Raw genomic sequence first — 14,864 nt, forward strand, 5'->3', positions numbered from 1 at the left:
CTGTCTGAAGGGTTAAGAAATATGATGACTAGTGTGTCGTGGGATTCGGATAAATCTTCTGGTGAGCCCGTGCCAGGAAGCAGTGTTTGTAGCTCCTACTCCAATATATACACAGCCACTGTGATGCTTTGAATAGCTGTAGTAGTCACAAAACAGCGCTTTCTGAAAATACCTGTTGCAGTGGAGACGATGGAGATGTGCGACTTTGTGTTAGTGCTTGCTGGGCGCCATGCTTAGCAGTGGCAGCAACAGCTGTGCCATCGCCTGGCTGCTGTGAAAGGGGTTCCTGCTGTAAATGAATAATGAGGTGCATCACATGGTCGCAGTAGAACGCCAGCCTTAGCTAAAAAGATGCATGTAATTCAACAGACAGATGTACCAATCTGAGACTGTCAATATGGAACACAGCCAGTGGGCGAGAATGCACCCATTTCTTAAGAAAGCAACAGCAGAAAAATGCATTGTTAGCACAGCAGGTCTACCATAATTTTGAGAAGGGAGAGTGGGGTGTCTCTCCTCAGGTTCACCCAGCTATACCCCATGAAGTGTGTATGGTATGTGTATGAGGAATTATATATGCAGAACTGCCGTATCTGTATAATAAGGGAGCTAATTATACTCATTGGCATCCACCCAAGCGCAGCTGTGCGGCTAAAGGAAAGCTATAAATTGTTTCCACAGAAACTTCGCAAAAGAAAACGGGATTCCCCTAAACATTTGGCGAAGCTTTCTGCCTGTGTTTTGCCTTTTTTTCTTTGTCTCATGCTTCCCTTTTTCCTTATGTGTATGACATTCACCGTATTTACTCGCGTAATTTGCGCCCGCACATAGATTGTGCACCCCAAAAAGTTTCAAACTTTTAACCCGATAAAAAAAAAAACTACTCGCACATTTTGCGCACTATGCTGAGCCAGACCAACAGCATGTACGCGGGTGCGAACTGTACCGTTTACCTGGCTTGCTCGCGCTGGCGGTCGCTGTCCCGGACGAACAGTTATGCGCGCGCCCGAATCCAAAACTCTACCGTACCGTTTGCTATACGGTTTGCCGCTAGTCAGTCGGGCCACACGCAAGGGCCCGGTTTTATGGCCCGTTATCTCCTCCCACGGCTGACTTCGCGATTAAATCTTTGCCCGTTTATTGCTTTGAGCTAAGCACGTGCCGTCATGTCATGCCACCCCGCGGGGAGCTATAGCGTGGGGAAGGGGGGAGGGGGGGGGACGTGTCAACCTTGTTGCCATGGGGCGAGGGGTGCCAACCTTTTTTTTTAGGACGTGTTCGGATAACTCGCTTGCGCGTAAATTGCGCACCCTCTTTTTGGAGCTCTAATTAAAGAAAAAACGTGCGCAAATCACGCGAGCAAATACGTACGGTGCTCTATGCCTTATGGAACTTCTTTGTGATTTCCTTTGTAAACGAACTATAGTTTTAAGGAATTACAGTGCTCTCTCAGTGACACTTCCCAGGTGCTATGGCCGAGATGACAACAAATAATGCACCGCCTACTGCTAGGCGCAAACATTTGCACAGTACAAGTAATAATTAAATAGAAATGATGCCCCAAGGAAAACTGTGGTGTGCTCGATGCTCTCTTTTTTATTTTCTTCTAATGATGGAGTGCGTAAGCTAATAAATAAATAAATTATCATGTACAGTAAGCAGAATTTCACCAGAGCCATATATAAACCGCAGCCAGTTTAGGAGTATAATGACACAATTACTTTTTATCAGTGCGGGAGTACTGTAGCCGCGCTACTCGATCATAACGTCTAGCTAAAGCCATTTATTCACAAATCGTTCTATTTCTTGCACGAACACCTAAAACATCATATTGAACGCATGCTTATGCAGTCAAGTTATAATAAAGCACCTTCTCAATAAGAGCATATCTTTCCAATCTCTTGAGAATGTATAGAAGGTGGTTCCTCACCTGAAGGGGGACGGCATCCGCACGTATACGAACTACGAGCGGCGACATCCGATCGAAGTGCTCGGGCAGGAAATGTTTCGAACATACGCAGGTCCATTTTGCTGGCTCCCAGTCTCTTTGGCCTGGTCTAACGGCCTCAGTCCACTGCCTCCTTCGCTCTGGATCTTTCGGAAACCTGTTTGAAAACAATACTATTCACTGCACTCGGACAAAGAGCCACCAATAAGGCCGGGGCGGTACGAATACCACGTTCACGCCGTGTCGTGCGTTATGTTCTGCGAGCATGCATTTTACTCATTACGCAGTCAATTAAATACGAAAACAAAATGCAGTATACTTACGTGTGGAAAGTGACGCCCGGTTCTTGTCCTGGCGTGCGCGACCGACACCCAGGAACGCAGCAGCTGGGCATCGCAGCGTCTTTGTTGTCAATGGGAGCAGAAGTCTCACTTTCCGCCGTGTCTGATAGCTGCCGACAGCCTGGCGCGGCGCGAAATCGTCTGCTCGCGCCGCTCGCGTTGATCTTCGCGGCGCTCGCATGCCATTGGCTGAGAAAACGGCCAAGTGTCATGGCGGAGCCCTCGCTTCCGGCTTCAAAAAATGTGACGTAGCAACCTCTCCTCTTTTCCTTCTTTCCTCCATGAGCCAGAGCCTCTACTGCTGGATTTTTGTTTTACTTGCTTTACAGTGCTTTTATTTAGGGCAAACAACTTGGTTTTGTTAATGTCATGTAGAACGCAAAAACTTGACAAAACGTATCTCTAGTTATTAACACAATTTGCAGTATATTAACTCTTTGTCCAATCATAAAGCTCGCCCTTCGTGATGTCATATCCGCTGCTAAAAACCGCCACTGTATGGTGACACCGTCAGCGCAATGAATTTGTTTTTGCGAGCTAATTAAAATATTAAAAACCACAGTATACGCGATACGACCGATGCTAATAGCATCACTATAACTCATTCTATGCAATCAACGAGCAAAACAATGCACTGAAAATGTCTTTCGGGGCCCCTTTAAAGCCTTTGTGGAGGGGCTTTAACCGTCATGGCGGGGCTTTAAAATTGGTGTTGGCAAAACAACACCACAGACAAAACTGTAGTAGCCACTGAGCATATTGGCGCCTCGCCCTACTGATACGGTGGTAGTGCACCACAGAGTTTCTTAGAGGGAAAGCTGGTGGCGCTGCACCTGAGCCTCCATGGGCGCTCAAAGCGTCATGGTGCGATAAGCTACTTGGTGCGGGACAGTCGGTTTTTTCAGGAACAGAGAGAGGCGTTGCTGAGATGTCGCGTTCCGTCCAAGGCACAGACTTTGGTGCAAACGTAGTGCGCAAAAGCCATAGTAGTGAAAACGCAGGAGCGCACGACTCGAATAAAAGGTTATTGGTTTCCGAAGTGCCATTAAAAAACTCTTAACGTGTTAAAACGACAAAATTTTTTTCAAAAACATATTTCTTTTTTAAAAAGCTCCTGTTAAGCACGAAATGCTGGATTTTGTTGTCTGCAATACTTGGCCGATAGGATAGCAAGCCATCGCTTATTCTGGGCAAACTTTATATTTACATACTTTTCTGCTCGTTTGTTGCAATTTAGAGACAGGGTACTGAATGTTAGGGCATTCTTGATTATCGAACAACGTTTGTTTTTTCATTATTTTTTGGCCAAAAGTTGTGGTTCTGCAGTCGGTAGCTCTCCGCCCCATGATGCTTAGAGCGCCCATGGTGGCTCAGGGGGTCTCGAGGAAGCTCCATGGAAACTCCCATAGGCGGGAGCCAGCTTTCCCTCTAGTTAATAGTAAGAAACTCTATGTAGTGGACCGCATGCTAAATTCGGAGGTCGTGGGTTCGGATGCCACCGGTGGCATGTCGTTGTTTCTTCCTCCACTTTCTAATCAGTTTTCAAGCCATAGCTTGGATTAGATTAATATTTCATTGATTAACACCGCAAATTAATAGGAGATAGAAACATTCGCCTATGACTTCCTTAGTTTCGGTGACCGTTGGTTTCCTCATACGTATTACTAAACCAATTTAGGCAACTCCCCAACATAGAGTTTCTTACTATTGCCTAGAGGGAATGCTGGCGTCTTGTCTATGGGGGTTCGCATGGAGCTTCCTCAAGAGCACTTCAGGCACCATGGGCACTCTAAGCATCATGGGCCAGTGCGCTACCGACTGCAGAACCACATCCTTTGGCCCAAAAATAATGCAAAATAAACGTTGTTGGATAATCAAGAATGCCGTAACATTCAATATCATGTCTGCAACAAACGAGCAGAAAACCGTGTAAATGAAGTTTTCCCAAAATAAGAGATGGCTTGCTCGCCTATTAACTAAATATTGTTTATCCCAAAATCCAATATTTCGGGCTTAACAGGCGCACTTTTAAATAAATATGCTTTTGAAAAAAAACGTTGCCGCTTGAACGCTGTAAGAGGTTTTTTAATGGCGCTTCAGAAAACAAAGTTTTTATGCTGTTGCGTTTTCGCTACTATGGATTTTCTGCACTACGTTTGCGCCATAGTGGTCTGCGCGTGGGGCGCGCCATGGATGGAATGGGACATGCAAAATGAAAATTGGTTTTCGAGGAAAGAAAATGGCGCAGTAACTGTCTCACATCTTGGTGGGCACAACAACGGCGCCGAGAAGGGAGGAAAGTAGCAATCCTCAGTAACGCCATTCTGTGTTCCTGAAAAAATCCCACTATCCCGCACCAGGTAGCTCTACGGCCCCTGATGCTTTGAGCGTCCATGGTGGCTGAAGTGTCGCCATGTTTCACTCTAGGTAATCATCATCAGCCTGACTACGCCCACTGCAAGGCAACGGTCTCTCCCATATCTCTCCAATTAACCCTGTCCTGTGCCGACTGCAACCACCTTAGGCCCACAAACTTCTTAATCTCATCCGCCCACCTAACTTTCTGCTGCCCTCTGCTACGCTTGCCTTCTCTTGAATCCACTCCGTTACCCTTAAAGAGGCTGTTGAAGCGGGTCTCAACAACGATGCGATGTGCCTAGGATGCCAAAGGACGTCGCTTCGCAAGTATCCACCAGCAAGAGTTTTTTAGATGCCTTTTTGTGGAGGCTTGAATGAATGAATGAATGAATGAATGAATGAATGAATGAATGAATGAATGAATGAACTTTATTTCCGTCATCATGGGACCTCACGGTCGGGGCGCAGCAATTAGGAGGAGGTGCCTCCTAGCCGGCTCTCAGCAACGGAGTCCGCGGAGAGAGTCTTGTAGCAAGCTGTCTCCGCCTGATGGATGATGAGTCTTTGCTAATCCGGGTCGTGGCTCCGGGCAAGCTCTTCCCAGGTGGCAAGGTCTGAGATGCTTTGTGATTTAGCCCCAGGAGAATCCTGACACTCCCAAATTAAGTGATTTTGCGAAGTCATTCCGTGGCAGTGTAACATATAATAATGAGTCTGAAAGAAAAGTATGAACGAAAGAGGTTTGCAGAAGACGACGCGGATGGCGATAATGATGTCGTGATTTAAAGGAAGAATAGAGATGAAGAAGTATTCGGTGAGGTGTGAATAGATGATTAGCGGAGAAGAGAAGAAGAGGACGATGACAAGACTTACGTGGACTAACGCCAAGGCTATAAAAGCGCGAGGGAGAGCGAGGCACGGGGGGAGGAACAGAGATGCGGGGGCTGCAGCGGGTTGGGGACGATTCGGCTGGAAGAGAGAAAGGCCAGCTACTGCTCCGGTAAGCTCGAGTTCTACGGCTTCGCACCGTGGACTTCCTGCCGTTCCTGAGTCCGTTCCGGGGAGTCAACAGAGGGCGCTACCACCTGCTACGGCCAGGGGTGTCTCCAGCGCTGTTGCCACCCATCCGGGTGGTGCCCCCAACGCCAACAACATCGGCATCACCTCCACGGGCGCTTGGACCGGGAGCTCGTACGACGTAGCCAACGACGCCGCCAGCGCCGCCAGCCTGATCACGTCGAACGTCATCTCGACGCCGGCTACTGGACCCATGCAACACCGCATCCGCCCCGAAACAACCATGAGCACGAACGCTAACAGCAGAACGCTAGTAGTAGACGCTAGTAGCAGTGTTACCGGGTCGTGTGTATTGATAGTCTGTGTTGTGTGTTAGTTTTGTTAGTTTTGTGTGGTAGTGTTTGTGTCACGCAGGGTGTATTAAATGTGCGTCTGTGTGGGTACACCTGTCGCCTAGTTCACTCTTTCGGCCCGAGTTTTCTCCGGGGAGATCCGTGACAGAGTTAAGTAGCGTTCTGCTGTTAGCGGTCGGCGTTCGTGCTCATGGTTGTTTCGGGGCGGATGCGGTGTTGCATGGGTCCAGTAGCCGGCGTCGAGATGGCGTTCGACGTGATCAGGCTGGCGGCGACATTGGCTGCGTCGTACAAGCTCCCGGTCCAAGCGCCCGTGGAGGTGATGTCGGTGACGTTGGCGTTGGGGGCACCACCCAGATGGGTGGCAACAGCGCCGGAGACACCCCTGGCCGTAGCAGGTGGTAGCGTCCTCCGCTGACTCCCCGGAACAGGCTCAGGAACGGCAGGAAGTCCACAATGCGAAGCCGTAGAACGCGAGCTCTACGGAGCAGTAGCCGGCGTCGCTCTCTTCCAGCCGATGTGTCCCTGACCCGCCGGAGCCTCCGCTTCCCTGCTGTTCCCCCAGTGCCTCGCTCTCGCTCGCCCTTTTATAGCCTTGGCGTTAGTCCACGTAAGCCTTGTCGTCCTCTTCACCTTTCTTCTCCACCAATCATCTCTCTCCTCCGCACCGAATGCTTCTTCATCTTCTTTAGTCTTCGGTTAATCCGCGTCATCCTTATCGCCATCCTCGTCGTCTTCTTCAAGCCTCTTTCGTTCATATTTTTATTTCAGACTCCCTATTATATGTGGCAGGCAGCTACTGCAGAGCTCCGGCTCCCCATGGAGTGTATTCATCGTGTAGTAGAGTTCGGAATCTGTTGACCTGAAGCCTCCTCCAGGCCCTGGACTCCTTTGGAGTGAGTGACCTATCCGGAAGTGAGATTATTCTCCTATCCAGTCTAGGTGTTTCAGTTATTTCTTTATACGTTATGAGAGGGTCCTTTTTCTCACTCAGGGACACTTCCAGAGCAGCTCGGATGTGTAATTCTCGAGCGAGGCTGTGAGCAGCCTCATTCCCCGGAATGCCCTCATGAGCAGAAACCCATATGAGGGAGATCTCTGTGCTTGAGGGGCACCTTCTTGGTAATTTGGCGGCTTGACTGGAGACCGCCCCCATACAAATGTTGCGAACAGCTGCCTTACTGTAAGAAAAGATGATCTCGGCTTTGGTACTGACGCATGCTAGGGCAGTAGCAGCCTCCTCTGCCACTAACGCATTCCTAGTAATAATCGATGCTACAGTCACTTCCTCTCCATTCCCATCAACGGCGGCAATGACGGAGGCGCCATCAGACCCACAGGCTGCGTCGCAGAAGGCTACGTTACACGGCGGGTCCCGGGCAAGATTGTTCATTATTGTTCGACTCTATGTCTTCTTATTTCTTTATCGTTCTCTGGGTGCACGATACTAGGTATACTGGCAATTTTGAGATGCTTCCGTATGTATAAGGGGATTAGCTCTGCACTATACGGGGGTTTCCTCTCCCTCTCCCCTAGGTCACAGAGGACCTGCCTGCTATTCAAGAGCTAAGCTTCTAAATTTGCGCTTCTATTACTGCCCTGGTGATCTCCACACAAGTATTTGGACTCCCATACTAAGCAGTTTCTCCGTTGAGGAGTTCGGTGGGATGCCGAGAGCTCTTTTGTGTGCATTTTGTATTAACTTGTCTATTTTCTCCTCTTGATGACAAGATTCAGAAATGAAGTCACGTATGCAAACCTACTCACTATGAATGCTTGTACTAATCTCAGGATACAGTGCTCTCGCAGGCCTTTGTTTCTGAGGGAGATCCGCCTAAAGATGCCTATGACCTCGGTGACGTAGGTACTAAGCTTCTTGATAGTGGTTGTGTTACGTCTGTTCGTTTCGAGAAAGTGTCCAAGGACTCTTATAGTGTCAACCCTCGGTACTAACTTACCACCAACGACAACCTCTATCGGGCCGTATAGGAGAGGGAAGCGAATCTCTTTCTTCATCTGGTATTTGGTATTAAGCGAGATAAGGTTTTTGAGGGGAGCAGGAAAGCCCTCTCTCCAGAGCACAGTTTTCAACTACCTCTGCCGCTGCGTGCAGTCCGTGTGAGATGTCAGCGTTCGTTCCCCCTGTTGTCCAAATGGTTATGTCATCGGCATAAATGCTATGCATTAGCCCCTCAATTTTATTTAGTCTGTGGTATAGTGTTCTCGTGGAAAAATTGAAGAACATTGTAGAGAGGCCTGAACCTTGAGGGGTCCCCTTATTGCCGAGCCCAGTCTGCTTCGACGAGAGCCTTACTAAGCTTATAGCGGTCTTTCGATTGCTTAAGAACCTTTTGACATAGTTGAAGCACTTGATGCCTACTCCGGCCTCACTGAGGCCTTCAAGGACCGCTCTATGCTAGATAGGCATAATCAAGTTGATATTGTTTTTCTTGATTTCGAGAAATCATTCGATCGTGTGTCTCATCAAAAATTACTGCAGAAGTTAAAACCTATACCGAAACACGAGTGCCTACTCTCATGGATCGAAGCCTATCTTTCGCATAGACGTCAAAGTGTGGTTGTTGATGGTGTCCTCTCTGATGCTGTCCCAGTAGAATCCGGTATTCCGCAGGGCTCAGTCTTGGGTCCCCTTTTCTTTCTAGTATTTATTATTGACATAGTTCACAACGTACATGTTAAAATACGGCTTTTCGCAGACGATTGCATACTTTATCAAGAAATTTCTAGCCCTGAAGATCAACTCCTTTTAAGCGATTCACTGTCTGCAGTAGAAAAATGGTGCTCCACGTGGCAAATGACTTTGAATTCCAACAAGACAGTAGCGATGACTGTGACACGTAAAAAGAATCCTTTTAGTTTTACATACCGCTTAGCCAATGAGCCCCTCTTAGTTGTCAACGCTTTTAAATACTTAGGAATTCAGATAGTCTCAGAGACCTTCGATGGAATGAGCACATATCGTATATAGAAAAAAAAGCTCTAAGACAACTGCACTACTTGAGAAAAACGCTGGCACAATCCACACAAGAAATAAAGCTTTTAGCTTACAAGACATTTGTTCGGCCAATGTTGGAATATGCTGCGGCAGTGTGGGATCCCTGGACCGAAAGTAGCAAACTTAAAATAGAAAATGTCCAACGCAAAGCTGCTAGATTTATCTTTAATTATTACAGTTGGAATATTTCCCCAACAGCCCTACTGCAAACCGCAGGACTTGAACACCTGGCCATGCGTCGTCATCGAGAAAAATTAAAGTTATTCTACTTGTATTATCACAATAAACTAACAATAGAGGAAGGAATTTTAGTTGAGCACACATCTCGACACCCTACAAGCTCTTACCATACTAAGAAAGTTGCCGCGTTTTCATGCAAAACTAATGTATTTAAGTATTCGTTCTTTCCCCATACTATCATTAAGTGGAATGGTTTACCTGCTGATGTTGTCAATTGCGAATCGGTGAATTTATTTTTACAAGCTCTGAAGGATGTATAGGGCTCTTATGTATCCTTGTTTTGGGCCAAGTCTGATGCCTTCGTTTGCTGCCAGGATCGATGTCATCATATGTTCTGTCTTTGTAATCGATTTTTGTATGTACTGGTTTTTGCTCTGTTCGCTATCTGCTTCTTTTGCAATGTACTTGTCATTTTTATCAATATGTTTGTACCCCACTCCTGCCTAAGGCCTGTAACACAGGCCGGCAGAATTTGCTAAATAAATAAATAAATAAATAAATAAATAAATAAATAAATAACATTATGGAAAGCTTTTGTAAGATCCAGACCCAAGATTGCCCTGTCCTCTTTAGTTCCGTCGGTATCATCAAGTATACCACGTTTAAGCCTTAACATAACGTCCTGTGCGCTAAGACACGGCCTATAATCTACCATTTCAATCCCTCGCTCTCCATGTAGCGCAAGAATTTTGTCTGCACAGCCTTTTCCATGAGCTTGCCCAAGCAAGACGTCAGAGAGATGGGTCTCATGTTGCCCAGATCAAGGCTTTTGCCTGGCTTAGGGATAAGTAGTATTTTAGAGACTTTCCCTTCCTCCGGTAAATCCTCCCCGTCCCAAATCTTGTTCATTAGGTCAGTTAGAAAAGAGATAGAATTCTCATCCAAGCTCTTTAGAGTGGTGTTGGTGATCCGTCAGGACATGGAGCCGATTTCTTTTTCAGGTCCTGTAACGCTGCTCACACCTCTGCAACCTCGAATGAAGAATCAATGCTTTTACTTTCCCCGCCTTCATATCCCGGTAGTGGAGAGCCTGTGTCCTGACAAACGTATACGTTTTGCGAATCTGAGTTGTGTAGTCAAAATTTGAATTTGCGCGTCTTCGCGCCTTTCCCTCTCCTCTCGTCAGTTTTTGCACGGTGAGATGTCGGCTGTCCTCCGCCGGCCCCTCGAACTCGCCCCCTCCGCCAGCTGCCGACGCACGCGAACCAATGCTGTTGTTGTTGTTGAAAACTTTTATTGTCCAACAGAGAAAGACCACACCGCCTGGGTCGCTCTGTCTCACCCCCCTTTACAGGGGAGAGGACTTAGGAGCGGCCCAGCCGCACGGGATGGTCGCATTCGATGCTGGCCGGGTTGGTTTCGCCGGCGGCCTCTTCTGCCAGTTGGACGGCGGTGATTTGGAGCTCAGGGTCCGAGCTCCGCAACAAGGTTTCCTAGGCTTCCCTACTGCTAATGTTTTGCGCCCTGCCTGGGGAGTAAGCGCACTCCCAAATTATATGGTCGAGGGTTCCTCTCGCCCCATACTTTTTACATTTATCGTCCTCGCAGTCCGATCGGATACGTTTGTTTAGTACTGGGTTTGGGTATACTCCAGTCTGCAGGCGTCTCCATGCCGTCGCCTGACTCCTATTTAACGCCGTGTTTGGTGGGGGAAAATACCTCCGGCATTGCTTGTAGTGTTCGGCAATCTCTTGATACGAGATTAATCGCCCTTCTCTATCATGTTCGGCCTGAGCCGACCCATCCTGTACAGCACGGAGGTAGAGATCTCGGGCTGCACTGAGGGCCGCCTCGTTACCGCTGACAGATTCGTGCGCCGGGGTCCAGATAATGTTGATCGTCCTATCAATCACTCCTTGTGTTAAAATTTTGGTGGTGAGGGGGTTTATCACTCCCTCTGCTGAAATTTTGGATTGCAGTCTTACTGTCGCTAATAATATATCTAGCTTTGGTGCCAGCGCAAGCGATCGCTATCGCGGCTTCCTCCGCTATCTCGGTTTCTTTCCCTAGTATGGTGGCCGCCGTGATGAGGGTGCCCTCCCCATCTACCGCCACTATGGTCATGTATCGACTGTGTCTGTCCCCTGCCGCATCTACGTAGGCGACTTCAATTCGGGGTTTACCCCGATATATTCTTTCTATCGCTTCCGCCCTTTTCTGTCTCCTTTCCTTATTAAACTCAGGGTGCATATTCTTGGGTAGGGGAGGGATTCTTAGGTGCGCCGATTTCCCTGTCAATGTCGACCCTTTCCTTTTGCCCCTGTCTGTGGCCATTCCAAGATTACTTAGCGTAGCTCTTCCCACTCGCGTCGTGCTGAGTCTTTCAAGTAGCGAGGTTTTAACCGCTTCCGCGATTTCTGCAATCGTATTATGCAGTCCTAGGGCCAGTAGCTTCTCCGTCGATGTACAAAATGGGAGCCCTAGGGCCTTTTTTACGCATTTCCTGATGAGCGCGTCTATCTTGCTCCTCTCATCTGCCTTTAGGTTCAGATATGGCGTGGCGTATCCCACTCTACTAATGATGAAGGCCTGTACCAACCTTAGGAGGTTTTTTTCCTTGAGGCCGCCTCCCTTACGTGAGACCCTCCTGATGAGGTTTAATGTCTGGGTCGCGTGGTTTTCTAATTTGTTAATTGTGATCGTGTTCCTCCCGTGTGTTTGTAAGTGGAGGCCCAATATTCGTATTGTCTCTACCTTTGGTATTTCCCTTCCTTCCACGTACACCTGTGGGTCAGAGGGAGGTTTGTTCCTGAGTGCCTTGTCATTATACACGAAGATTTCTGATTCTTCAGGCGAATATTTAAGTCCTCTGTCCTCCGCGTACTGTGAGATGACGTCTGCTGCCGCCTGCAGTGTTTGATTGATCTCTGCGTCGCTCCCTCTGTTGATCCAGAGGTTGATGTCGTCCGCGTACAGGCTGTAGTTTAAGTTGTAGTTCCCAATTTTTCGCAATTCCTTCGGGAGCCCTCTCATGGCCATGTTGAAAAGAGTGGGTGACAGTACCGATCCCTGAGGTGTCCCCCTGTTACCCAGCCTGGTCACGCCGGATTGTATTTCCTGGAAAGTTATAACCGCCGTGCGGTCCGTTAAAAAATTTCTGATATAACGATAGGTTTTTAGCCCTATTCCTGCCTGCTGGAGCCCCTCCAGAATGGCTTCGTGCTTGACGTTGTCGAAGGCCTTTTTTAGGTCTAGTCCCATAATGACTTTCGCGTCTTTGGTTCTGGAATGAATTATGTCTTGCTGCAGCCGCAGCATGACGTCCTGTGTGCTCAGATGGGGCCTGAAGCCATACATCTCGTCTAGCCATTTCTCTGTTTCCTCCATATAATTTGAAATTCTGGTCTGAATGATGTGTTCCATTAACTTTCCGACACATGACGTGAGTGATATAGGCCGGAGGTTTTCCAGCTGCGGTTGCTTCCCGGGTTTTGGAATCAGGATCACGGTAGCCTCTTTCCACAGCGGTGGGATCTCCCCTTTTTCTCAGCAATCCTGCATGTAGCTGGTAAGGGCCTCTATCGAGGTGTCATCTAAGTTCCTGAGCATCTTATTCGTGACTCCATCTGGCCCTGGAGCCGACTTGGTTTTGAGTTTCGCTATCTCCGCCCTTACTTCAGCTCTCGTGATGGGCGCGTCTAACTTCTCATTTGGAATCCCGTGGTAGTCGGGTAGCTCTCTAATTTCCGTGTCGCCTATGTATGTCTCGACGAGTTTTTTCATGAATATGTCGTCGTCCTGTTCTTCGCATGCGTGTCTATCTTTAGCCATTTTGACTCGTGCTTGTGTTTTGGACGTGTCAGGGTCTAATAAATGTCTTAGGATATTCCACGTCTGGGGGAGATTCATATTCCTTTCCATGTCACTACATTTGTTAGTCCAATTTTGTTCACACAGCTTAAAGGCGTAATCTTCTGTTTCTTTGTTATGACGCGCCAGCCTTCTTCTGAGGTTTTTGTTGTTTCTACCTTGCCTTTTAAGTCGACGTTCCATGCCCTGTTTGGCCTCCCACATGTGTAAGAGTCGGGCATCCGCTATTTCCGGAGCTTTTTCTCCTTCTAGCGTCTTAGTTGTTTTCCTGGTGTCTTTCTTTACCGCTTCGCACCAGTCCTCTATATTTCCTATCTTTGTTATGTCTCTGTTCCCCCTAATCTCTCTAAATCGGTCCCAGTCTGTGATTTTCGTCCGGAAACACTTTTTTCCTTTGACTTTACTCCTGATTTCAACCGTGGTTTCCACTATTGAGTGGTCGCTCCCCAGATTGAGTTCCGTATTTATCCATTGCGTCGTTTCTACATTTTTAATCAGGGTCAGGTCCGGTGAGGTATCGGCGGTAATGCTGTTCCCCGCCCGCGTGGGGTGTAACGGGTCAGTCAGCAATGTTATCCTAAGGTTATGCGTGTCCTCCCACAACTGTCTCCCCTTTGCGTCTTCCTTAGTGTACCCCCACTCCGGGTGATGGGCGTTAAAATCCCCTACTATAATTAGCGGCTGGTTCCCCGCTTTTTTAAGTGTCTTGTTCATTATCGCCCTGAAGCGGACCTTCCGTTGTCGCGGTGGGCTGTAATTATTGAGTAGGAAAGTGTTTGATTCCTCCTTTTTCCCTGTTAGAAATTCTACAAAGACGTTTTCTATGACGTTGTCTTCTAATTCGTGTTCGATCGTTGCTACGTTTCTCTGCACCAGTGTTGTAACTCTCGATTTGTCCCCTTTCCCACTGTGGACGGCGCGATACCCTTGTAATCTGGCCGGGCCACCGGTCTCCTGCAACGCTATAGCAAGGGGGGCTGATTCGCGGAGCGACAGCGTGCTCTGCAATACCGGTCGCTTGCGCCGATACCCGCGACAGTTCCACTGCCAAATTTGGATGTTATTGGGCGGTCTGTCCATTATTCAACTTTGTCATGTTCTCCTCAAGTAGAGTCACTCTCGCATTTAGGTTGGCGCTTTCCCCCTTCAATTGCTGGAGCGCCTCCGTCATGAGGTGAAAGTGATTTTGCATCTGTATCTGCATTTGTTGAATCTGATTGGCTATGTCCTCAAGTTTACTGTCTCTTTCCTTAGCAAAATTCTTAAGACTTCTCTCCAGTTTCGCATTTAATTTCTCTACCTTTTCATCCACTGCCCGGTCTGAGTAGTTTTCCTCCCTGACTTTGCGTTTAGATGCGGGTGGAGAGGTACCCTCGACCATCATATTAATCTCCGCACCCTTGCTGTCGGCTTGAGCGCTAAAAGGGTCGCCTTCGATTTTGTTGGGCGCCGCTATTTTAGATCCGCCTGCTTTTGTTTGAGATTGAGGCGTCACTGTATTGCGCTCTGTTTTTAAATTTTGTATGTCCTCCTTTAAACTAAGGATCGTTGCATTCATGCTCTTAATAATGTGCGTCAATTTTTCTATTTCCTCGTCTTTTTTGTCCTTAATATTTCCGCCCTGGGTAGCCGTGCTTGCGAAGCTCACGCCTTTGCTCTCACCATTATGGGTTGTTGATAAGCCTCGGGCTCGACTGGGGGTCTTGGCTCTCGAGCTCGACAGTCCTCTGGAATGGCTCCTTCCCCTGGATTGGTTCCTCCCTCTGGAAGAGCTTCGTCCC

General features: G+C 48.0%; 1 long non-coding RNA gene across 1 annotated transcript; it reads right to left on the reverse strand.

The window, feature by feature from the left end:
• Positions 1-233: 233 nt before the first annotated feature.
• On the reverse strand, positions 234-2,408 carry LOC144127933 (uncharacterized). Its single transcript, XR_013313636.1, has 3 exons — positions 2,272-2,408; positions 1,931-2,105; positions 234-289 (listed from the first exon to the last, which is right to left on the reverse strand). It is a non-coding gene; the product is annotated as an uncharacterized LOC144127933 (long non-coding RNA).
• Positions 2,409-14,864: the final 12,456 nt, after the last annotated feature.

The sequence above is a fragment of the Amblyomma americanum genome, chromosome 4 (assembly GCF_052857255.1).
Source record: "Amblyomma americanum isolate KBUSLIRL-KWMA chromosome 4, ASM5285725v1, whole genome shotgun sequence".
Classification (NCBI taxonomy): Eukaryota; Metazoa; Arthropoda; class Arachnida; order Ixodida; family Ixodidae; genus Amblyomma; species Amblyomma americanum.